The 25,569-nt window shown below is 43.8% G+C and overlaps 1 long non-coding RNA gene across 1 annotated transcript in view; it reads right to left on the bottom strand.

The window, feature by feature from the left end:
- Positions 1 to 2,181: 2,181 nt before the first annotated feature.
- LOC146772873 (uncharacterized) overlaps positions 2,182 to 25,569 on the bottom strand; it is a 149,845-nt gene continuing 126,457 nt past the window's right edge. The window contains exon 5 of the long non-coding RNA XR_014971957.1: positions 2,182 to 2,696. This is a non-coding gene — a long non-coding RNA (uncharacterized LOC146772873). The remainder of the gene's footprint in view (positions 2,697 to 25,569) is intronic.

Below are 25,569 nucleotides of genomic sequence, written 5' to 3'. Positions count from 1 at the left end.
GCCAACCACTGCCACTGCAACTCCCTTCCATCCAAAATGATGGGAGTAGAGACTTAAAATAAAACTCCATATGAAATAATGTTAAATTAAATTGAATTAGTTCAAACAGTTAAAGATAAATAAACTAAAAATATGTTTAAGTTAACTATTAATGTAAATTTATTTGACTTTAAATGCTTAACAAAATTTTTAAAATGCTTCAACACTATTGTATTAATTTTTAATTAAAGTTTAAACATGCAAATGTTTTAAATTAAAATTATTTTGCTGTTTGAAATAAAATGTATTGTTACATTAGATTTAAAATTCAAAATAGATTATTACATTATTATAAAATTAGATGATAAATATGTACTATTTTTATATTTATTCATAATTTTTATTTATATTTATTTATATTATGAACTATTTTAAAGTAGTAAAGCTACTCAAAAGTGTAAAGTTACTCAAAAGTGTAAGTTACCTCTGTGAATCAGGCCCACAGTGAGAATGTTACATGTGCTCATTCAGGGATTCGGTTCAGGCTATGAAAATGTTGACTTGTTATTCACACTTAAAACTGAATGGTTTTAATCCAGTAGTATTGGTAACTGATGCTGATGTAATAAAATGGTATTCTTCAGAATGCCCAAGGGCCTGATTGAGAGTTTGGTGGACAGGGAAGTCCATCACAAACATGAAAAAGTACTCTCTCTGTCAAACTCTCTTTGCTCCTGCTATATATATGGAATCGGGTACTGCCAGCTTTAAGTCGGAGGTGTCCCTTGTTGAGTTCGTCATTAGAAATCTTACTTCAGCTGATTGAGTTCTGGCTGCCAGAGTAAGTGCATCAGACTGCCCATTCTATTTCGAGCAAGTGGTTTGTTGTTCTTTTTTTCTGTCCATTGCCATCTGATAAAGCCTGGCAGTCAGAAACATGAAATAATATATTGACCTGCATACCCAGGGAAAATATCTCCCTGGTTGTGAGGGTTAGTAGTATTTTTTTTTTAACTCCTACTTTGGAAGTTTGTTTTTAGAAAAAAGAATTGAAGGACAGTTGTCAAAAGTGATGGCTGCTGTCCACCAAACTTTGGGACTTTCTGAAGAACACCAGTGGTAGCAGTTTTTCTTACTCTAGGCTACATCTGGGCTGGTAGTGATCTCTAAATATGGAAGTCTTCTGTCTGTCAGGGTGGCGGACTTAATGTCCTCCATCATTCCGACAGACAACACAGATACTGCCCTACTTTAAATCAGGCCCGAAATCCTCAACCTGTTCTGGCGGCAGTTCAAGAACCCTGTATAACCATGTGTGGAAAAGTAAAGTTATTTATGATATTGCAACACACATGGTGTGCACCTTATGAAATGTTGTGAGCATAACTGTACCACCTAATTATGCAATAGTGCTCTGATATGTGGATGTTATAACATATGCCAACTGAAAATGCAATAAAATGTGTTTTAAAAAAAGTTGTCTCCTGCAAAGCACATCATGTAACATGCAGATGACAGATTTGTATTTTATGTAGATAGGTAAGGACAGCTTTGAACACAGAGATCCTTTTGTTACTTGCAGTTCATAAATTGTAATCCTTCTAGTAGACCACAGTGAGCTATGAAAGGCATTTGAATCCTACACCTTGTAACCCTGACTGTCTCATGTAACACATCGTGTACATTGATTTGTACACTTACATGATTTATTTTGAATGGATAATGTGTATGTTATGAAAAGCGCTCTAATACTCTGCATTGGGATGAGTAGCGCTATAAAAGAAATAAAATAGTGCCATTTTAATTGTTATTTGTGTAAATACTGGGACAGACAAACACACCTGACATTATTACAGTGCATGCAATAATATACAGGGACTGATCAAAGTAAAAAGCATGCATCTCTTAAGTACCTGTGAAGATATAACAAGCTGGGTGTCTTTGCTTCTCCTCCCTTGCATTTACATTTAAGTGTGAGGTTCCAGGCTGCCGTATATTGAAAGAAGGTTTTCCCCAGTTACTTTTAGGTCCAAGAGGGGGGAAGAAGGACAAATATGCAAGGTTTCTGCCTCTTAACCGACCTATCACTCTTTTCTCTGGTAAGTACTCACAAAAATCTAGATATCAATACATCAATAATTCCACATAAATTATATATTCAATGTCTACAAACACATTTTTCTTTTTTTCATTTTTGATTTTTTATTATTTATCAAAGGTTTTTATCAAAAATATATACATTTCTGTGTTTTACAATTGGTCTTGGAACATTCATGTACATACAGTAAATGGTGTAAACATAAAATACATTGGTCTCAGATCACAATTATTAAGCAAATAAGAATCCCCCAAGAGAGATACCAAAGATATCTACATTCTCACCTCGCATACCATTCTTACATCCCAACAAACATACCACGCAAAATAAAAGGATCAAGAAGAACAATCTTAATTGTATGACATAGAGATATACAACTGGATGGATCAACTGCAATGTAATTTTTGTAATTTCTGATTAGTATCCCAAAGTCTATTGTAGTGGGTATAACATCAATTTGTATTTCTTCCTTTGTGCTGTTTGGGTTGATCCTAATAGGATTTGTTGTCCAGTTGTGAAGTAGCTGGTCTACGTACGTTTCGGTGAAATAGTTGTTATAATCACCTTCCTCAGGACCAATGGAGAGCAAAATTTTCTGTACAAAAGAGGGGGGATTCTTCTGTAAATGCAAATACAACATATATAAGATATAGGGAAATACTGATGTTCTTAGTAGTTATTTTAGAACATCTATAATTATTTATTTCTTAATCTTGCTGGTACATGCATGTCTTAGAAAAAGGACGAAAAAGAAAAAGAAAAAGAAAAGAAATGAAATAAACTCCCTAGGATAGGAGAGGTGACAATTAGATTAGTACCCATACGTGAACTAGGAGATTTTCATGTCAGCTCAGAGTGAATAGAAGGGGAGGCTCCTAGTTACCCAACAGGGGTTTAGAAGATTCAAATCACCCTGTGTTACACAGAAAGATTTTTGAAGATACCTACATAGTAGATGTAACTCCAAGAGATATCAGGTTCTCATCGCCCTAAACCTTCCAAGGAGGCAGATGTTGTGTCAGAGTTGGTCTACAAATAGTGCGATCTGTTAGATAGCAAAAAATAAGAATAAGGGAAAATAGTTCTCTAGATTGTCCTGTCTATGTTAGCCTACCAATTATTTCAAAGTTGGCTAAAGTATTGCCATATCTTACCCTTGATGTCTAAAATTATTCATGTTGGAAATTCCTTGTGTAGATAGTGATCTCCTGCAGTCAAAATACTTCGAAAATGAACTTTACTGTTTCCTTGGTAAGGCTATACCTGCAATCAGAGAAAAAGCCGTATTTTTTCTCCGTGGATGGAGACATCACCCACCGGTATTTGATATTTTGGCTGAGGGTCAGAATTTAGATATACTATGTGGGTCTTACCTTCAGAGAAATGAAGAGAAAAAGGGGATAATATTGACTTTTTCTCAAAGTCTTTTGTTCAGGTTATATGGTGGTGTCGTTCACCAGAGGCGTTTTAAAGCTCTGTGATTCTTATGTGATTCTACAAAATATGAGAGACAATATTGTGGTTATTTCTTCTGGGTCTCCCTAAGCGATTTGGTTTACGTGCAAAGTCAAACAAAGACACATTATGTTGCATATTATATCCCGACTGGATGTCATGAAATGGTGTGACTTACTGGTTTTAAATTATTATTACATATGTTTCAAGGGTCTTGAAACGAAAGAAGATTATTCTGATCTTGGATGGTATCTCTAAATGCCTGAACTGTCTGATTAGAGAAAGGATCTTATTCTTATTTATATGGTTCTCAAAATATGACCATCCTCTATTTACAGAGGCTCCACTATATCCTTGATATAAGATATGTTGATTATACTAGAACAGATCAGCATCTCTAAACATACAATCTTATATCTTTACAAAATCATGTCAGAATTTAACTGTCAGTCAGGGCTTGCTAATACAGAGAGCTGAAATAGTGAAATGTATTTTACAGCCGCATCTATTAGTCCAGTATCTATGGTGTGTATTACGATGTTGTAATTATCAAAGGAAACAGACCAAAATTATGTTGTTTGGGGAGATATATGCCTTCATACTTATCTCTATTGAGTAGGCATTTAAACACGCTGACGGTAACACCCCATAAAAGTAGAATGGGCACAGACCGTATTCGTAAAAAGGAGAAAGAGGCAAGAGGTCTCAGTGCCTGAAAAGGCCAGGTCCACTTACCAACGCCTGTAGGGTTACCGCTACTATCCACGGAAGTCGTCCGAGTTTGACTCGATGGTGTTTCCAAACGAATTTCGTGCGTTTTTATGTCCTGTGTGTATATGCGTGCTGTGCGTGGATCTCGCGATGTCCGAGGTATATCCGGTTCTATATATGAGACACAATAGTAAACTCGGGCGACATCTTAGAAGGGGCATCAAGCTCAATGGATGGAAATGACATAACTATCTGCGATTATTTGAAAACGTCCCTAGCTGTGCAGACTTAGTATTTAAAAGGGGGACTTCAACTCTAAACAAAATGTTAGTTGATGCGTCCTATGCGCTAGTCTCGCGATGTCCAAAGTATGTGATCATCTATGTTGGCAGAAATGCAGTTGGGCGCCATCTTTAAAGAGTAGACATGGGACAGGCAGCCCTAAATGTATTGTTTACTTCTGCGTCTTGAGTGCTGATCTCGCGATGTCCAAAATACATAACAATTAGTGTTGGAAAAAGTTTCACGCGGTTGGGCGCCATCTTTAAAGGGTAAACATGGGGCAAACGGAATCTGATAGATAAGGATAATATGCATGTGTGCGAATACTTATGTGCGACTATTCGCAACGATTTCTATATTGTTTACGCTGATCTCGTGATGTCCAAAATACATGACAATTAGTGTTGGAAGAAGTTTCGCGCGGTTGGGCGCCATCTTTAAAGGGTAAACATGGGGCAAACGGAATCTGATAGATAAGGATAATATGCGTGTGTGCGAATACTCATATGCGAATATTCGCAAAAAATTTCTATATGGTTTACCAAAGTTACTTGAAACCAGGAGGTAAAGCCCAATACAAAAAGCTGAGACTTCCTTTTTAGAGAAAATGCTTAGTCTAAATATGGGTGACGGTGATGGAAAATGTTTGCCCAAACTATGTGCCTATGGATGGTTTGTGAATACAGTGCTTCGCTGATGGGTAATGAAGGGCGTGATGTTTAATCATCGTGTGACTAACATCTGAAAGGTCATGATATTGTCTTAAATGTTCTATGGATTGCAGAAATAACCAAGCTGTGTAGTTGATATCAATAATAAAATTAAGTAGAGAGTATTTAGGACAATATAGAGTGATGATAATCAGAGAACTGCTGTTAGTAGGTCTTATGTTGTCACTAACCATGTTATCTCTTCATTTAGGCCATTGCGTACTGTGTCTAATGAGAAAATCCAAAAGGTTTCTCGTTGTTTGCGTGTTTTAGTTTGATCTTTGCCTGGTTTACATTGGACTCGTTCTAAAATTAGCCATAGTAAGTCTGTTTCTGCATGTTGGCTTTGTTCATAGTGTCTGACTAGAGGTGCTTGTATTTTGCCTGTTCTGATAGCGGGTTTGTGCTCAGAGAGCCTTATGCGAAATTCTCTAGACGTTTCACCTATGTAGGCTAGGCCACAAGGGCATAATATCAAGTAGATGATATTAGAGCTTCTACAATTTGTCATTAGTTTTAGCTTGCCTGATTTTCCTCCATATGTCCAGGTTTCTGTAGTTATTGCTGATGCACAGGCATGACAATTGCCACAGCTGTATTTTCCTACTGGAGGGGGTAAACCGTCTATGGTAGTTTGTCTCACAGAGACATATGGTTTTTCTCTACTATGTACTAGTTTATCTCTGAGGTTTGAATTCCTTCTAATGGCTACCATTGGTTTCTGTGTAGGTGTTTCTTCATCATTAACGTTAAGAATCTTCCAATTCTTATCTAAGACTTGTTTGATCTTATAGTTTATGTTAGAATGATCTATAACACAGACTAGCTTTTCTTAATTTGGTTTGGGTTCCTTATTGAGAAGGGCATCTCTGTTGTAATATTTTGCTCTTTTAAGTGATTGTCTTATCAGTGTTTTTGGATAGCCTCTGAGAAGGAGGCGTTCTTGTAGTTGTTCTGCATGTGACATATAGTCTTTAATGTTGGTACAGTTCCTCCTAATTCTCAGAAATTCCCCAAAGGGGATAGAGTCTTTTTGACATGGCGGATGATAACTGCTATGTTCCAGAATGGTATTTTTGGCGGTGGGTTTCCTATACAGACTTACTGTTAAATGCCCTTCTCTACCCATAATCCATATATCCAAGAATTCCACTTTTTCAGATGAGTGGTTACAAGTGAATTTGAGATTGTTATCGCTCAGATTGAGCCAGGATATGAATTCTGATAGTTCTGATTCTGTTCCTGACCAAATGAAAAAAATATCATCTATGAATCTGCGCCACTGGGCTACATTTTCACAGAAGGGCGCTGCTTCGTTGTAAATGTGTTTCCGCTCATACTCCCCCATAAAGATATTCGCTACACTGGGGGCACAGGATGCCCCCATACTGGTACCTTTGATTTGATGGAAAATGTCCTGTTGGAATTCAAAATAGTTGTGTTGTAAGACAATTTGAAGGCACTCCAAGATAAATGTGTCTGGCCTCTCCCCAGGAACTCTAGCCAGAAGAGCTGCCACTGACTCTATGGCTAGGTCCTGGGGGATGTTGGTATACAAGGATTCTATGTCAAGAGTGACAAGAAGTTGTGTCTTATGATCAAAAGGTATATGTTCAAGTGTTGATATCATATGTCCCGTATCTTTAATGTATGAAGCATACTGTGTGGTGAGCGGACAGAGAAAAGTGTCAACATATTGTGATAGTGGTTCTGTGCACGAGTTAATGGAGGAAACTATGGGTCTTAAAGGTGGATCCAAGACATTTTTATGAGTCTTGGGCACTCCATAGAGGGCAGGTGTAACTGTATTTGTTTTGTTAAGAAAGTCTAGTTCTTTTTGGCAGATATAGCCATCTACAAAAGCTTTAGTTGTCATATTATTTAAAAGTGTCTTGAGTTGTGTTACAGCTCTCATATTGGATTGTTGGTAATGCTCAGGTGTTTGTAGCATGGATTTGACTTTGTTAGTGTAATGAGATGTATCCATTATAACAATTCCTCCTGCTTTGTCACATGGTTTAATAGTGATTAGCTTGTTGTTCTGTAAGGATTTTAATGCCTCTATTTCTGTGGGAGTTAGGTTAGGTGTTGGTTTAGGAATACATTTAGTTATTCTCTGTATTTCTCTGATGACTGTCTTTTCAAATATGCCTACTTCGGGGCCTAGCATGTCAAGGGTTGGTGTAAAATTCGATGGAGGTTTGCAACCTGAATAGTTCATGTCTTGTTCTTCCAGGTCTACAGTGGAGAAATAGTTTTTTAATCTTATTTTCCGGAAGAAGGAAAAGAGGTCCTGATTGAGTCTGAAGGGATTGAGCTGTGTACTAGGTACAAATGAGAGACCTTTACTCAGGAGTTTTATTTCTTCTGAGGAAAGTTCATGCTTTGATAAGTTAAAAATAGGGATTTGTTCATTAGTGAGAGATTTTGTCATTTCCAATATTGGTGGTTCCTTGTCCTCTTATAGGGCTGCTGATGTGGAGGGTCTATTGGTTGATAATAATTTCTCTCTGGTCTTGAGAATCTTGCCCTTGTTCTTCCTCTGCCTCTCGATAAAAAAGGCGAAGATTGTTGTGCTCTTTGGTATTGTTCAGTGAGGTGACCTCTTTGACTTCTATCGTTATAATTCGGGTCTTCTCCTGCACTATGTCCTTCAAAGTCCGATTCGGACGAATTAGTGTCTGAGAAGGTCACAATTTTACCTCGCCTGTCTTGTCGTTGATTATATTGTCCTTGTTGCAGGGGACCCTCTTGGTAATAGTTACTAGAAAGATAAGGATATATTTTCTCTTGAGAGAACCATCTTACATCCTTTTTTAGTTTGTTCGTTTTTTTCCTTATTAGGTAATCATCAAATTCTTGCATTTCTTGGGTGATGTTTTGTAATTTGGTTTTAGCATCCTCTAAAGCTGAGTTAGCTTTGAGTTTATCTTCTAGCTCTTGTATTTCTTGGTTCAATGTAACTATCATCTCTCGTACTGTCTCTATGATAAGGAGCATCCAATCTCTGGAGCAACGGTTTGCTCCAGAGATTGGCTCCAGAACTCTGCGTACTCCCGCTTTTAAATACTCTAACATAAAAAAAGCATGGGATTCCATCCTCTTTGCTTTTTTCTTGAGATTTAGTAATTTCATCCATTCTGTGTTGTTGCTATTCACTGTAGTAAGTTTCGTGTTGCCACTACCTGCTATTTGTCCAATCATTGCTGCGTAGTCATCATCGGAAAAACCAAACGTTTTTAGGCCTTCCATGATGTTTACAACTAAATACAAAGAGGGGAAAGGGCAAGGGGGGACCTACACTTGAAGTTGAGAAACGGCAAAAATCTCACAGAGTGTAAAATAGAAAAAGAAACATCAGAAAGAAAGGAAAAGAAGAGGAAGAGGGGGAAGGGAAGGAAAACTGAGACAAAATATGAAAAAGGTATAGTCAGACAACAATACCTGCAATTGAAAATCGCAAAAACCGTATATTGAAAGAAGGTTTTCCCCAGTTACTTTTAGGTCCAAGAGGGGGGAAGAAGGACAAATATGCAAGGTTTCTGCCTCTTAACCGACCTATCACTCTTTTCTCTGGTAAGTACTCACAAAAATCTAGATATCAATACATCAATAATTCCCCATAAATGATATATTCAATGTCTACAAACAAATTTTTCTTTTTTTCATTTTTTATTTTTTATTATTTATCAAAGGTTTTTATCAAAAATATATACATTTCTGTGTTTTACAATTGGTCTTGGAACATTCATGTACATACAGTAAATGGTGTAAACATAAAATACATTGGTCTCAGATCACAATTATTAAGCAAATAAGAATCCCCCAAGAGAGATACCAAAGATATCTACATTCTCACCTCGCATACCATTCTTAGGTTCCAGGCTGCCTCCAGCACTATACTCGATCAAAAGGAGGCCTCATGGCCCCTTAACTTCGGCCCTGCTAGAGGTGAAAAAGAAGCCCCCACCCTGCTTCCACCTTGCTGCTGGGAATAAAAGGCAGACAACATGGAGGAGCTGCTGAACATGTCCCGGTGTCTGAAAATTACACCGAGACAAGTTCAACATATTTCTGTGGGGCCCAACTTCTTGGCAAGGGGGACGGCATCCACCCTGTGAAAATAGTGGTGGACGCCATGTACCCGGGTGTACCCCTAACTCGTGCCCTGAATTTAGGGAAATGCAGCAGTAAAATCACTATGCTCCTTCCCCATCAAAAAGATAAAACCATTGATACTTCCTTGGTCGTCTACTCACGGAGTGCTATTGGTCCTTTGGCCCTCGCTTTCATGAGACTATAGTATCCACAATGCACCTTCCTCGGTCCCTCAGCCTTGTCCCCCTACTTCATTTCTCCCACTTTTCCACCTCCAATGTTCCCCTAAGCATACAAGGTGATTGTGTCATCTTACTCTGGGTTCAAACATCTGAACAGGTTACAAGTAGGGTTTTGCAGCAGGCAGATTAACACTGCATGATGTTTTATAATAATCCCCACTTTCGAATAGCAGATATCAGCCCACATATAGGCTTAAAACAATCTCACCACACCACAAAACCGGCCACCACACACAGCCACAAAACTGGGCCACACATTGACCTGTCAGATTGCCTCATCTGGCACTGCCATACTGCCTATAGGCCAATCAGACCCTGCATGTATTTTCTACACGATTATCCAGAAGCACGTGGGAGGGGTAATAGAGTGAGAGTGCTGTAGAGAGCCACCCGGGCCCTCTACTACAATGTAGCAGTTTCACGCATCCCTACACCCCTCGGGGCGGGCTCGACCCGAGGGGATAAATAAACGGCCGGAGACCGCTTGGGGTCTTCTGGCCACGAGAGTAAAAGTGGTTAGCTCGCATAATTATTGTCGCACTGCTGCGGCCTAGCTGTACTCAGGCCCTGCCACGCTACACTGGCGATGAGGCCGGTCACACCCCACGCATGCCGGCTCACCTGCCCGGTCACTTACGGAGAGCTTGCGGAGCCCACACACTTTGCCCTGCACCGGTTGACGCCAGCTGCTGCCAGGTATCCCTAGAGGCTCCACGGTGTCTGGAGCTGCATCACCGTCTCTGCGGGATCTGCCGCACAGCCTGCACCCGCCCACGCATCTCCCTGCTCAGCGGGAGTGTGTTCAGCTGGCGGCGCTCGCTGCGGCCTGGAATCACGTGGAGCCGTGCGAGCGCTGAAGCACCATGCGCCTCGCTGCGGCCGGGCCGCCCCGTCTGCTCCCTGCACGAAGAAGGCCTCAAGTGCACGTCTGCTTCCGCCCCCCTGCCTCGCGAGTGCCGCCTCTGAGCCCATCATCGGAGCCCACAGCTCCCTCACCTGACCTCCTTCAGCGAGGCCCCCTAGTGCTGGACTGCCCTGCCTGCTGCCTGCAGAAAAATTTAAAAATTTTAAAAAATAAAAAAAAGGAAGAGAAAAAGAGAAACAAAAAAGAAAGGAAAGACAATGTGTTGGCAGGTGTGTGCTCTACTCTCCTTATCATCAAGAGCATTAAAGAAGTACACCAATTTGCCCAAGTCGACAGTGTGAATAGAGGACAATAGAAGAAGGTGGAACACGAGTGGACAATCGCAGGGCAAGGGGGACAGAGGCCTGATACGGTCATTTGGCCCTTCTCCACTTGACTACACCAAAGGCAAATCGCCTCAGGCACGCTAGTGGCGCCATAGAACAGTCGGAGACACGCAGCCACGTGTTGACACGCACACCCAGGCACGAGTCTCCAGCTTCCAAGCCACACCCTCTCACCTGCGCATTGACACACGGTCGAGATGAGCAACCCTCCGGCGACTGGCGCTGCCGCGTCCTCCGACCCGAAGTCAGCCACGCCCGACAACAGCTCTGGCAAGTCCGCCATGAACTCAGTATGGGGGAACAAGGAGTTGTTTTAAGAGGACACCTGATAGTAGTCCCTGGGAAGTTGCAAAAACGGGTTCTCACACTGGCACACGTTGGCCACCAAGGATAGCGAAGACAAAGGCCAGGCTGCGAAGCAAGGTCTGGTTCCCCGCGATGGACTCCATGGTGGAGGATATGGTGAGACAGTGCCACGCCTGTACGATCACTGGAGGAGATCCCGCACCTGCACCTGTGATCACTGAAGAACCAAGCAAGACTCCCTGGACACACGTTAGCCTAGATTTTGGGAGCTTCCCAGATTGTCGTCACATGCTGGTCATAGTTGACTCATTCTCGAAGTTCCCCATTGTCGAAGTGGTGACGTCAACGGCTTTTCTCCAGGTGAAGAGGGTCCTAGACAGGACTTTTGCAGTGATGGGGTTGCCTGAAGAAGTGAAGTCCGACAATGGACCTCCGTTCCAGGGCCGAGAGTTCCAGGAGTATCTTGAGAACAGGGTGATTCGCCACCGGAAGATCACCCTGTTATGGCCACAAGCCAACGGGGAAGTGGAACGTCTGATGCGGACACTCAACCAAGCGCTGCGCATCGCTGTGGATGAAGGAAAAGACGCCGAGACAGCTCTCGACCAATTCCTTGGCGTGTATCGACAGACCCCTCACAGCACAACCAAGTGTGCTCCGGCTCATTTACTGTTCAAGCGGGCCCCACGAGACAGTATCCCGTCGGATCCAACGTGGGTGCCTGTGGAGCGGGACGATGAGGCGATCCAAACAAGGAGGGAGACGACAAACCGGAAAGCCAGCGAAGCCAGAAGGGCACAAGAACCCCAGCTAAAAGTGGGAGACCGGGTAGTGATCAAAGACCGACACCCCGGTTGGAAGTTTCGGACGCCCTACGAGCCAGAAGTGTGGACCGTTGTGGGCATTCAAGGGACCATGGTCACTGCCCAAAAGGGATAGCACTCTGTAACGAGGAACGTGTCCAGCTTCAAGAAGACGGCCGAGAGAGAGCCGGGCCAAGAAGGATCCGTCTATCAAGATACATTTCCGAGCGTTTTCCCTCCTGTCTCTCCCAGCATGGGGAGTCCGTGGCTGGAGACACCCCGGCGAGCAAGCCCAGGTGGTACAGGTGCTGCTGGATTGACCCCTAAAGACACAGCAACTGAGTCGCCTGAGAGCATTTCGTCCAGTACTCTGGCCGGTTCCAGCTCCCGGAGCCAGAAGTATGGTCTCCGGCCGAATCCTGCGCCAAGTCAGAGACTGAAAGACTTTGTATACACGTCCCCATGAACTGGGAGGACTGGGTGGTCCAGAACTGAAAGAAAGGAGGGATGTAGAGAGCCACCCGGGCTCGACCCGAGGGGATAAATAAACGGACCGAGACCACTCGAGGTCTTCCGGCCATGAGAGTAAAAGTGGTTGCCTCGCATAATTATTATCGCGCTGCTGCGGCCTAGCTGTACTCAGGCCCCGCTGCGCTACAAGTGCCTACTTTCCCCCGGGAATGGAATAATGTACTGCTTCGTAGGCTATTTTCTGCGCTTAATTTGGGCCGGTGGGCACCCACAGAGTGAGAGAACGGCAAAAAAAGGAAGAGAAAGACAAAAAAACAAAGGGAGAGAAGGGATGAATCAGAACCTGTGAAAGGACTTTTAATAAAAATAACTGTGGATCCTTGCACCTAATTCTTCACAAATGAAAGACTACCTACATTCATGTGTTTTCAGTTAACCGTGTTGATGCAAGAGACTATTTTACTTGCAGTGAGTGTTGCTTATTTCCTCCAGCAATTAGGGCGACGTGTGCAGGTACCCGTGAAGAAACATTTTCTCTAATGAGCCCTGCACCACATCGACGGAGACCGGAGGTGACAGAGGCCAAAGGTCTCCACGCACTGGGAATTCGAACGCTCCGCGTCATCCGTTATTGGCGGAAATAGCGCCAGGGGATTGTGTGCGGCCTCAGAGACAGAGCGTGCACGAGACCTTAACGCCAACACCAATCACAGCAGCTGTTTCAAAGCCATCGATTTGCGCTACGCTAACTTCTGCGAAACGGGCATTATTTTTACCACTTCGATATACCCTGAGATGGAAATTAATTCGAGGAAAGAGCCGAGAGACTTGATCTGGACGTCAAAGGAGCAAAAACAGGGAGGGGGAGAGCTACTCTACAAAGAGGCTTTCATCATCAAAGGGCCGGAGGAAAAAGGCAGCAGGCTCCGTTGGCAACACTGAACCGTGCACTGTGAAGTCTCCAGGAGCCATCTATTTTAGTATCATAATTAAGCAAAGCAGGCCTTTGCTGGGGCTCTTCCCATGCAGGGCGCCATCGTTCCACACCAGAGCAGAAGGCGCTATGAGCGAGCCACCTACCTGCTGGTAATTGAATATGCTAATGACTTCCGAAAATAGCAATGACAGTCTGTTTTTAATATGATGAATGAGTGCCGCTGTAGGCCTCACGACCTTGGCACCCCGGCGCGCGCCTCAGAGCCCTCTTTAAATCTCTCTCTGGTGCCGTTCATTGCCCATAAAATGTAACTTCATAACCACAAACAAGCAAATAATGGTCCTTTTTGACATATGATATCCTTTTTCGTTTAACGTGAGAAGTCACGCCAGCTGTTATATTCTGTGAGCCTAGCTCTCCCTCCCTTTCTAAATTGAAAGTATTCTACTGGTCAGGCTTAGAGAAATAGTGGGAAATTAATCTCAGTAACCAAGCATTACATATGTGTTTTCATATGGTGCTTTATTGTGGCCTTTGACATCTGCCCTACAACCTCCGAATATATATCATGGTTAAAAATCTTGTACACACAAGGATTTCTCCGATTACCAAAAAAGTGTAAAAGCATGAGGGGAAGCTGCAATGCATCAACTAATAGTTATCCATTTCTTTCTCCGATAATTCAGGGTTTTGCATTCCATGAAGAGTGTAAATTGGGCCGGTGGTTGCAGGTTGAGAGCACCGGCGCTCGTGTTCCGGGACCAGAACTTCTTTTTTTACAATTATCCAGAGAAAAACAGAAATGGGAGAATGAGGGTGGAAGAGAAAGATACGAAACAGTGAAAAGGAAGAAAGTGGTATGAAAAAGGACCTACAAGAGTGAGGTAAAGAGTTGGGATTTGTAGGGTGGTGGAAGAAAGAGCCATGAGGTGGAACCATTTCACAGCACCAGCGACGGGCTAATATAACAAGCATTTGCAATGCAATCTGTCTTGCCTTTGGGTCCTTATATGTATTTAGCTATGCAGCACATTAGCCTGGGTGCTGAAACATCTACTGTTCTTTAACATGGAGGGAAGGTAAGCACCAAACTGCGTGGGGGGAACCAGGTTCGTCTTGGCAGGGACGTTTAACATCCGGTGATTCTGGAAAAATAACGTAATCTCCCCGTGCCTAACAAAAATGAATGTGTCCATCTATAACGAAACTTGTGCTCATGTTGAGCACGATTGCCGTGAGGGGAATGGCTTCTTCCATACCTGCTGCAGACATCAGACGCCGTGAGGGGAACGGCCGAGCATCTTCATGCCACGCTGTGAGTGGAACAGCTCTGCCTTTGACCGACATGCCGTGAGGGAAACGGCTGGCAGAAAGACCACAATCCTCAGCAGCCCCCTGCAGCCAGCGGTGCACCTCTGATGCGGCAGATGCGCCCGGATGCGCCACAAAACTGCTGAGCGCCCCCCGCAGCGCAGGACATGTGATTGCCGTGAGGGGAACGGCTTCTTCCATACCTGCTGCAGACATCAGACGCCGTGAGGGGGTCGGCCGAGCATCTTCACGCCACGCCGTGAGTGGAACGGCTCTGCCTTTGACCAACACGCCGTGAGGGAAACGGCCGGCAGAAAGACCACAATCCCCAGCAGCCCCCTGCAGCCAGCGGTGCACCTCTGACACAGCAGTTGCGCCCGAACGTGCCACAAAACTGCCAAGCACCCCCCGCAGCGTGGGACGCGTCTGGGTGGCGCCCGGGCGAAGTCCGGGCCAAGGGTGTACCTGTCCTTGCCCATCAGTGCCCGGAAGAGACTGGGCTGGGCAAACCCTCTGACATCTTGTCTCCTCCATCAGTCGATCATCCGCCCTCAAGGTGAGTGAACTTACACTCCTTGCGGTGCACCAGAGAATATGGGGAAGCGAGGGGGAGTACCCCCACCACGACCTGTCACCTCCAGCATAAACAGCATGCTGGAAAGGGCTGTAAGCATTGTAGCCAATGAGATTGAACTAACTGAGAGGAGGCTCTCGCCAGGCATTGGAGTCCCTCTGTTGACAGGCCCCACGCCAGGAGATCATGTCATCACCCCACCCCCTTGCAATCCTTGTATTCCGTTCCGCTCACGGAATTTGCGATATTTTGACATTTTCGCGTTCTGCGGAGAGCGCGAAAATGCCAAAATTTCCGCAATTTGCAGCTTTGCGAAGATTTTTTTCATGTTCGCGCTTTGAAAATGCGTTCTCGCGTGCTCGATCGCCTTACCGGGATCCCCGCGTTCGCCGACGAGTTTTCAAATCCATTTGCGTGCTCCATGAGATGTTGATAGCCGGTCGCGTTATCCCGCGAGAGTTCGCGATCGCGATCACGTCATTCGCCTCGCCATCAGACACCGCGAGAGTCTGAGATCGCGAACACGTCATTTTCCACCGCGAGAGAGAGCGTGAGGTCGCAAACACGTCAATCTCCACAGCGACAGAGAGTATGAGATCGCGAACACGTCATTTTTGACTCACCATCGACATCCGGCGGAAGTGTGGTGAAGCTTGCGATCGCGAACACGCCAAATTTTCAATCTGGAGAAGAATATTAACTCTAGCAGCATAAAACCTTCTGTAAATGATGATTTGGACGAAAAAAACTCAGATTGACATTTGGCTGTCCTTTTTCGTGCAAGGAGTCCTTTTTAAAAAAAATAACTTTTGGGGGGGAGAAGGAGGAAGTGCCACAGAGTCTCCAACTTCCTGTTCCTGTCCAGCAGGCTCCTCCCAGTGCTTTGTCCATCTCCTGTTCATTCTGCCTTTGGATTTGAACTGGAAGGATCACTCTTTGTGTCTGCTGCATCATTATCATTGGATTTGAGGACTTTTGAATTTGATATTTTACAAGTATGTTGGTGTTGTGTCTGTTTGATTGGGGGCATTGCAGTTGCTGCAACTACAATTTTGGTACTTATCATTCTTTTTTTTAAATTGTTGGGTGTAGCCAGTAGGCCCAGAGCTAGTCATGGGTGGGTGCATGCTGAAACAACTGTTCCTTTGGTGTGTGTTGAATGTTTTTCAAACATCATTTAGGGTATGGATGGCATTGGATTGAGTTGGGAAAGGTGTTTGTTGGTGTGCACCCTGCAGACCTTGTTTTGCCCTGTGGATTTTCGTTTTTGCATTTTATTGCATTAAAAAGGCAAAGCAGTGTAGTTTAGCATGCATCTTTTGCCTGGCTTCTTTTATAGGCCTTTTGTCAGTTCATTGTTTCGCAGGCCTCCTGCTTGTTGCTTGTGATTCGTGAGTGTCCATGTGGCTGGTGGCCTTTTCTGGTGGGAGTTATTATTAGTGTGCTGCTTTTGCCATATAGGCCTGCATGGTTTTCCTATTGGCTTGTTGCTTCCAACCATCCCCTTTGCCAGCAGCAGCTCCCTTTCATTACATTTGTATTTTGGTTGTTGTTCTTATTCTTTCCTATCCTTCCTGAGAGTGTAGTGTGTACACTGTACACAGTAAGTAGTATACCATAGCCCTTGTTGCCAAAGTCTCACAAATGGCTACACTATATCTTTTATTTGTTTGTTTGTACTAGTAGTAATTGAACCACAACAACAAATGCAACATTTCACTGATGTTCTTCTCCTGGCTTATTTGCTTTTAGGTGCACAAAAAGACAGAGGAGGAGGTAACTATCAACATCATCCGTTGTACTGCCAGACAGAAGTCCTGCTGCGCACCACATCACGTCCACGTGTGACCACAGACATCTCTGCAACTTTTGCACCTGCGTCCTGTCTGACATCTGAAGAAGATGGCCCCAAAGAAAGGCACCAGGTCCTCCAGTACCAAGAAAGTTGCCGGTGAGAAGAAGAAGGAACAGAAAAAGCAAGAGGCACTAACCACGACTGGTGTGCCGGCAAATGTGTTTTTTGGGACCAAAAGAATTACGCCTGCAGCAGCGTTGTCTGGCAGGAACCAAGCTGGGAGCAGCACCTCCGCACCAGCGGGCCAACCCCACCAACCTATGCCCAAGCCCTAGAGTGTCGCAGAGGTAGCCAGTCTACTAACGAGCAGCGATGTTGAAATGTCATTATCGCAAAGTAGTACACAATCAATGCAGGTGGAAACTCAGCAGATAAGTGTGCAGCAGCAGGCGCAGCCGCAAAAACAGCAGCAGCCGCAAGAACAGCAGCAGCGGCAAGAACAGCAGCCGCCACAAGAACAGCAGCAGCCACAACAACAGCCACAACAACAGCCCACAATAGTAGTTGTTCCTCCTGAAGTAGGGGCATTTCAGGAATTCGAGCTTCCTGCAGACAAAGTGGAGCAAACCACTGTTTCAGAAGATCCATTGTCTTCCAGACCCCCAGCAAGGAAAAGGAGAGTTAGTCCATCATCTTCTTCTTCAAGCCCCACTTCTGATGATCTTGATGCCACTTGGATGCCACCAGCTCAGTCTGAGAGTGATGCACGCCACAAGACAAGGCTAGTGAAAAGGAAGGTTCTAGAAAGCCTTAGAGTTATGGAGGTAGATGTACAAGAGGGGGATGATGATGATGACGAGCCAGTCATCACGGACATCACTCCCGGCCCAAAGGATATGGAGACCAACATTATTACCCTATCTAAAATGGCTGCAACGAATGTTACACGGATACAATACAGGTAACACCACCACGACCTCCAGCTTCCATATTTTCATTTGCAAAGGAAAGGCAGGGACCTACATCCAGCTCAACCACCACCTCAGTAGGTATTGGTAGAAGTCACCGTGTAGCTGCACAGAGTCACATTCCAAGCACGCCCTCCAGTTCATCTGGTATTGAAAGTGGCACATCCAGCAGCACCAGAAAGTTCTTCTCCCCAGTTTGGGACTTCTTTTCGGTTAGCAGTAAGGAGGAGAACATTGCTATATGCTCAATTTGTCGACATGCTGTTAGGCGGGGTAAGCTTGGTACAAACTATGGTACCGGTGACCAAACAAGTCATCTCAAAATACACCACACTATCGTGTGGGAGGCTCACCTACTTCGCTTAGAACAAAGTAAAACTCAACCCATTGTTGTTGGGCATGAAGAATCAGGGGACGATATTATTGCGGTGGAAGGTGAACAAGAGGGAGACATTTCTAGCCCTGTCCCCAGTAGAGTAGTGGTACCGCCCACATCCTCCTCAGCAACATCTCAGTGGCACCGCAGTAAGAGTCAGAGTCAGGCTGAGACACCAAGGCGACCGAGTAGTACTGCAATGAAACAAAGTGCGTCGTTGAGCCTAACTGGGTTAAAGAAAACAACTGCATCACAAAGGAAAAGAATCCAGCCTACCATTGACAGCATGCTTAGGTTGGAGGGGCAGTACCAACGCAACCTCCCAACGGCACGGTTGTACAATGCGAAGCTGGCTAAAATGTTAGCGCTGGACCTTCTCCCTTTTTCATTTGTGGAAGGGGTGGGTTTCCTTGAATTTGTGTCAACCATCTGCCCTAAATGGAAGGTTCCTAGCTTGTCCTATTTTGCAAGAGTTGCTGTTCCAGCACTACATCATGATGTGCTGGAATTGGTTGGACAAGCTTTGCAGCAGAGTGCTGTTCACAATATCCCCCTAACAACAGACATGCGGACCAGTTGCCAAGCCACTGATTACATGTGCATCACTGCACACTGGGTCTCATTTGTGGGGGTTAGAGATAAGCTATCTGAAGTAGGTGCTGTTGACACAGCTGAGATTTTTAAAGCTACTCGGAAACATGCTACTGTATCCATGTTTGCCATGGAGAAATCTCATGCTGCTGTAAACATATTGGAAGAGTTTCACAGCAAGGTTTTTGAATGGCTGCGCCCAAGAGGGCTTAAGATTGGTTTTGTTTCCACAGATAATGTTAGTAATGTACTTAAGGCCATGGACCTTGGTTCCTATTTCAGGGTTCCGTGTTTGGTGCACTGCATTAACATTATTGTTCAAGACTTTCTGAAAAAAGAAGCCATAGTCAGCAACTTACTCACCACCTGCCGAAGAATATACACTCATTTCAGCCATTCTTTTAAAGCTTGGAAGCAGCTGAGGATCATTCAACGTGACTATAGAATGACAGTCAAAGCACTCATCCAGGAGGTGGCAACACGTTGGAACTCAACTTATTACATGCTTGACCGTCTGTTTGAGCAGTACAGGCCAATCAATGAATATGTCATGCGAAGAGGGGATGCTACTGTGAAAGGCATGACCCTTCAGATGGACCAATGGTGCCTAGTTAAATGCCTGACTGAGATGCTTCTTCCTTTCGAGGTCTTCACACGGGAATTGCAAATGCTAGAGCATCAGCTGAAGGAGGTGTTTGAAGCATACAAAGGTGTAGAGGAAAAAAAAGAAGCATATGAGTTGGTGGCGAGCTTAGCCCATCGCTTAGCTGACAATACAAGGGTGCAAAATAAGATTTTGTCACAAAAACATTACATTTGTGCCACAATTCTGGATCCACTGACAAAATGGGCACTGAAGACATTAATTCCTTTTTCAGAAATGGATGTTGCCCGGTACAAAACTTGGATAGCTAGTCAACAAGTAAGTTGGGAAATGAACGGCTGCTAATTAAAAGCCCGATAGATAAACCCACAACAAGTTCTGCAGCAGGGCATCCGGTGTCAAGTTCAACTTCGGAGCCTGAGGGCAGTGCATTTGGCTCAGAACACTCACCAACACTATCGACAACAGCAAGAACTGGATCATTAGGCCCAGTAAAATCGTTACAGGATTGGTATTTACAGCAAGGCATTGGTAAGTCCAGTGCTGAGGCAACGAGAAAAGAGCCCGAAAAAAGTTTAGCAGCACCCCTGAACATTGAGAGGCTGGTCCAGGCCTATCTGGAAGACCCAACAGAGGTGTACATTGATCAAAACCCATTGCGGTGTTGGTATGGGAAAAGGGGCCAATAGCCTCTGCTCAGCAGGCTGGAGATAAACTATCTGGCTTGCCCTGTCGCAAGTGTCTCTTCTGAACGTGTTTTCAGTGCTGCTGGTTCCATTGTAACAGTGAGAAGAACCAGTCTCTCGCCCAAAAACGTGGAGAGGTTAACCATGATCAAAATGAATCAGCACTTTATACCACCGAATTACACAATACATGAATCAAGGGAGGAAGATGAGGACAGCGGCTCAGGTGACGGAAGTGGTGTGTTAGATGATGATTACCTACTTCTGGTTGAACCCCCAGAGTTTGAGGACGAGCTATACTTCCCTGACAATTAGGCTTGCACTTCTTACTGTCTTCCTCCCTAATTTTCTTTTATTTGTGTGTCTGTCTTTCTGGTTAGAAACTTCGAATCACAACAAATCCATCACCACCGTCTTCTAATTGTTTTATTGCCATATGCAAGTTTCAGCTGTCTGCATTTCACAGTACACTCCTCCGAATCCTGCTCCTCCATCCTCCTGAATCTCCCTAAATCCATTGCCCCCAAAAAGACAGGTGATGATGGGATGATGCAAAATAGAAGAAAAAAGAAAATCTTTCCTAGTCCCTCCAAAAGAAGTGGAACATGATTGATGATGACTACTATAGCTATCCTCCTTTCTGATCCGAGAGAGACTGCCCATTAACTGAAGATGAGAAGGAACAGGTAATGAATGATGCCATGCATTGGACGCTGACTGAGTGATTTTGTTGTTGTTTGTTGTGCATGAAGTTACTTCATTCATTGTGTACTTTATGTAATAATCTACACACTAAAAGTAACTCAAGTCACTTTTTCCCTTCTTGTATTTTTAATAACAAATTTGTACTTCTACTGCAGGCCGATACATTGCATTTTGAATATAGGAAGGGGACTCAATCTGTACACTGCACACTGAGTAGGACAACACCATGATGATGATGGCGAGAGAGACGGCCCCTTCACTTAAGATGGGAAGGAACAGGTAATGAATGGCATGCATTGGACACCGACTCCGAGTGATTGGTGTTTGTGTTTTTGTTGTTTGTTGTGCATGAAGTGAAGTCAAAGTGTACTAGTATTTACTCTACACACTAACAGTGACTCAAGTCAATATTTCCACTCTTGTTGTTTAATAACAAAATTGTACTTCTACTGCAGTCCAATCCATTGCATTTTTGAATATGGAATCTGGACTCACTCGGTACACTGCAAACTGAGTTGAACAACACCATCATGATGACCACAGTGACATAGTATCTTCACAGTGACTCAGTACACGGATCGGAGATGATTGATGGAATAAGTCAGGGCGTTTCATGAGTGGCATAAAAGGTAAACAAGTAAACAACAACCACAGCAGACCTAAATGTCTGTGTAGCGGTGGAGTCAAGTGTAGCGGTGGTATGACTGCAGTGCATTGATTTAGTCACTTAAATTGTAAAATTCTATGTTGCTGGATATGTGCTTTATCCAACTCTTTCAAAAAATGTACGCTAAATGGAGGATGTGCAAAGGGTGCCGTCACCGTGGGCCTGCTGTGTCCTGTTGGTGTTGTAGGTTAATGCTGGAAACAGACTAGAGTAGATATGATGCAGCCATGCCACCTCGGAAAGTGTTCTTGTTGCACTACACCATAACTTGTGCATTTTTTCAACTTGGTTTCTCAATATCACTTTTGTTTTTGCATCTACAATTACAGGCCGGGCCTTACCCTGTGCTATACTTGGGAAAACAATGCACACTTACCTTACCAATGAATCTACATCTGCCAGGCAGGCAGTGGCGTCACCCAAGATTGATGGACGGAGCATCCATGAAAGGGAGGACGAAGAGGAATGCCGAGATTCAACTCCCCATTTGACCAGGATAACACAGTAACAGTATCCACTTTCATCATCTTTTAAATAATTCAATTAATTTTTTTGTCTACAATTATTACAACAGTGTGTTCTTGTTGTTATTATTATCATTAGGTTTTCTCTCTGTTTATAATTCATCCCTACAGATATTTTAAAATTTTCTTTGCTATCTGTAAAAGTAAGCCCGGTAACACTGAACACAAACTGTCTGTAATCCGGGTCTCCTTATCATCATCATGCATGCATTTCCTTTTTCTTCCTTAACATATTGATATGGATATGGTAGTCTTCAAAGATTCTGTCGTTTGTCCATGCGTACTGTTTTTCTTTCTCAAACCTTTCCCCAAACGCCCCTTCCCAACCATTCAACAAACCCTAACCCTCTTCCCCCGGGCTGTGTGACTTATTGAGGTATGACTAAATTAAATGTACACCAATAATTTATCACACGCTTGCTGGGGCGGATGTGGCAAAAGCAACAGTACTTCAATTTCAAGGCAGGGCGGGGATCTTCTTCTGCTTGCCCACCCATGAGCAGTATATTTGTGAGGTAATTTTTTTTACCAAAGGAACCTAATACATCAGCATTAATTGCCGGCATTGATCGGATTAATGGATTTGTTGTCATCCTCCTACACAGCACTAACAGTTACGCTTGTGTCCAGTGTACTGTAGGCCTAGTCAAATGACTCGACAAAACTAGAGTTTATAACTCTATGTACTACTAGGCTATCCCCACCACCATTATGTTTTGTTGTATTTTTGCATATTATTGTTTGGCAGTAAGTTCTGTACTGTACTTCATTCTACTACTCCTCAAAGAGTCTCTCTCAGGCTACTGACTGTCTCATTTTCTTTTTTTTGCAAATGATGCTGCCAGTGTCGTCTACTACTACTACTACCACCACAACCATGGCATATTAGGAAAGAAAACCATCATCACCATGCAGCCATCGCTGTGCCTAAGTTAAACATCAAGCAAAGGTAAGAAAAGTTTGGGGGATGCATAATTGATAATGGACATGTTTTCATTAATTCAATTTCACACACCCCTTTGAGTCCAGTTGCAGAGTGCCTAGAGTAGAAGAGACTGACAGTACTAGTAGGACAAGTCACTCAGTGAGGGGTGCCGCATCTATCTGTTTGTGTCTTACAAAGTCAGCCAATTATTAAAATCAAACACTGGCTGTGGGCGGCCCTGCACCAGCAAGGAAAGAAGGATACAATGTGATGTAAAACAGTAACCCCACCCAGAGAACATTAACAACATTGTATGTAAAGTAGAAATATATCATTTAATACCCTAACAAAAATAAACTATGTAAAAAATCCCACAACACCTGATCCACCCCTCTTCCTAACCCCAACCAATGTCCGTAAGGAAAAAGTCCAACAAAATGTCCAATTGTCCAATGAAAAGAGAAAACCCAATGCCCGATTCCCACCCACCCAAAGACTAAATAAAAAAGGGGCAATGAGCAGGGTCTTAAGTTCGGCGGGCTTGACTCTGGAGGACACGTACTTGCACCTTTAGGCGGGCAACACAGCGCTTCAATGCGCAGCAGTTGCATCCACAGCGGGCGGGGCAGCACTGATGGAGGGGCGGCAGTGGGCGGCTGCCAGACGGTAGCGCCATACCACTGGAGGGTGGTGGCTGGGGCCCAGGGCATTGGAGGAGGCTGCAGCTGCTGCCGCCTCCTCCTCCTCCTCTACCTGAACCACCAGCCGACGATATTCACTCTGTATGGACTCCAGCTTCCGGTGCCGGGCCTTGGCTGCCAACTCCTTCCTGTCAGGTTTCCCTTTGGAAGGAGTAGCTATATATCAAGAAGAAAAAACAAGACTATTGTAAAATATACTCTTAGCAAAGCAGTAAGACAAATTAATTCTATACATAGTGTCACGGTAGCACTAGCAAGCACAGTACATAACATTTGTGGTATGTATCTATCCTCCCACTTTCTTGGACTTTAACATTTGTGGGAGTTTCAGGCATTCAACCAACCATGCATCTGATTCCTATCCACCACCTATGCATGCATGCATCCCACGTATTCTTCTCTGCCAGTCATAAATATTAAATCTTGCCCATCCTTCTTCCTTCCACTCTTCTTTCCCTTTTCGTTCAACCCATCCATCAAGGTCATCTGATGTGACTTTTAGTCTTCTCCATAAAACTTTCACAGCTGAGTTGAAATCAGATAGAAGAGGCCATTGGTTACTCAACACTCCTGCCGCTAATGCTTTTACTAATGCTAAGTAAAGGGTGTCTTCAACCAATCACAACAACTTCTTACTTAGTAAGTCTCAACTGTACAATATTATACAGTACACCCTTGCAGTGAGTGTAATGTCAATAAGTAAGGATTAGGAATCTAACTTACCACCGCCCGCTGCTGGCTCACCCCCTGCAGCTCCTCCTGCAACTGCTGCATCCTCTCCTCCGTCAGCAGCCGCGTCACCTTCGCCGCTGGCCCCGGCACTGGTGGTTGGTAGTGAGCCTTGAAAAAACATTACACATTTTTTAGGTGTCATATACACCTCCCCCTATTTTTCACTAGCAAGATTGAAAAATGAGTTAATAGTAATACATACATATACAACATACATCACTAGTACAAATCAGGTAGTAGTAGAGTAGACACTAGTAGTTATATGGTCCCTAGGCTCATTATAGTCTTTGCTTAGTTAGCCCGAGCCATGCAACCATTTTACCTTTGTGTCTTTTATTTTTGCACACGCGTCGTTACCTCGCAGCTTGTTGTATAAAGAGTGACGCCTTTGAGCCCTCATGAGCTCATACTGCTACAGTCTAAGCGCTGCGTACAAGGTCAAACAAAACAAGCCACTTTGTTATGGAGTTCTGGTGTTACTCCATATTGCTTATACAAAATGCTACACTTTTTGGCACGACTGAGAAATGCTTGCAATATACTAACACACACCATTTTTCTCATAACAGATAGAAGATTCCCTTCTACGAACCAGAGCTTTGCATCGCTTATGATGTAACCAGTACTAGGTTCTTCTAAGGTGAGGGGTCCACAGAATTCGCTCCGAGATCTTCATTTATAATTTTATATAAACTATATTCCTACAAAGGGGATGGTGGTGCTTCCACCACTGTTCAGTTATCATGATTTCGCATTTTATTTTCTTTGTTCTATGGACTTGTAGTTGTTGTAAGTGTAACTAAGTGTAAAAATGTTTATGGTTTTAATCTTATGCATTTTGCTGTTGGTGCTGCATTATAGAACAACGTACAGAGCTTGTCAGTTGCAAATAAAACTTTTGAACTTACATAGACTCGGTGGTATTTGGTGTGGATGGACTTACACGAGTGAGCAAGCAAAAGGAAGGGTGTGCATGTGCTTTGCTTCCACGACTGAGAGGTCGGGAGTGTTATGTTCTGGGTTGTCTACTCATTGGGTATCTTGGGGGGGGGGTTCGGAGAGCTAAT

Source organism: Triturus cristatus, chromosome 12 (genome assembly GCF_964204655.1).
Source record: "Triturus cristatus chromosome 12, aTriCri1.1, whole genome shotgun sequence".
NCBI classification, from domain to species: Eukaryota; Metazoa; Chordata; class Amphibia; order Caudata; family Salamandridae; genus Triturus; species Triturus cristatus.
The sequence above is the reverse complement of the archived record's forward strand: the minus strand, read 5'-3'. Positions and strand labels throughout refer to the sequence as shown.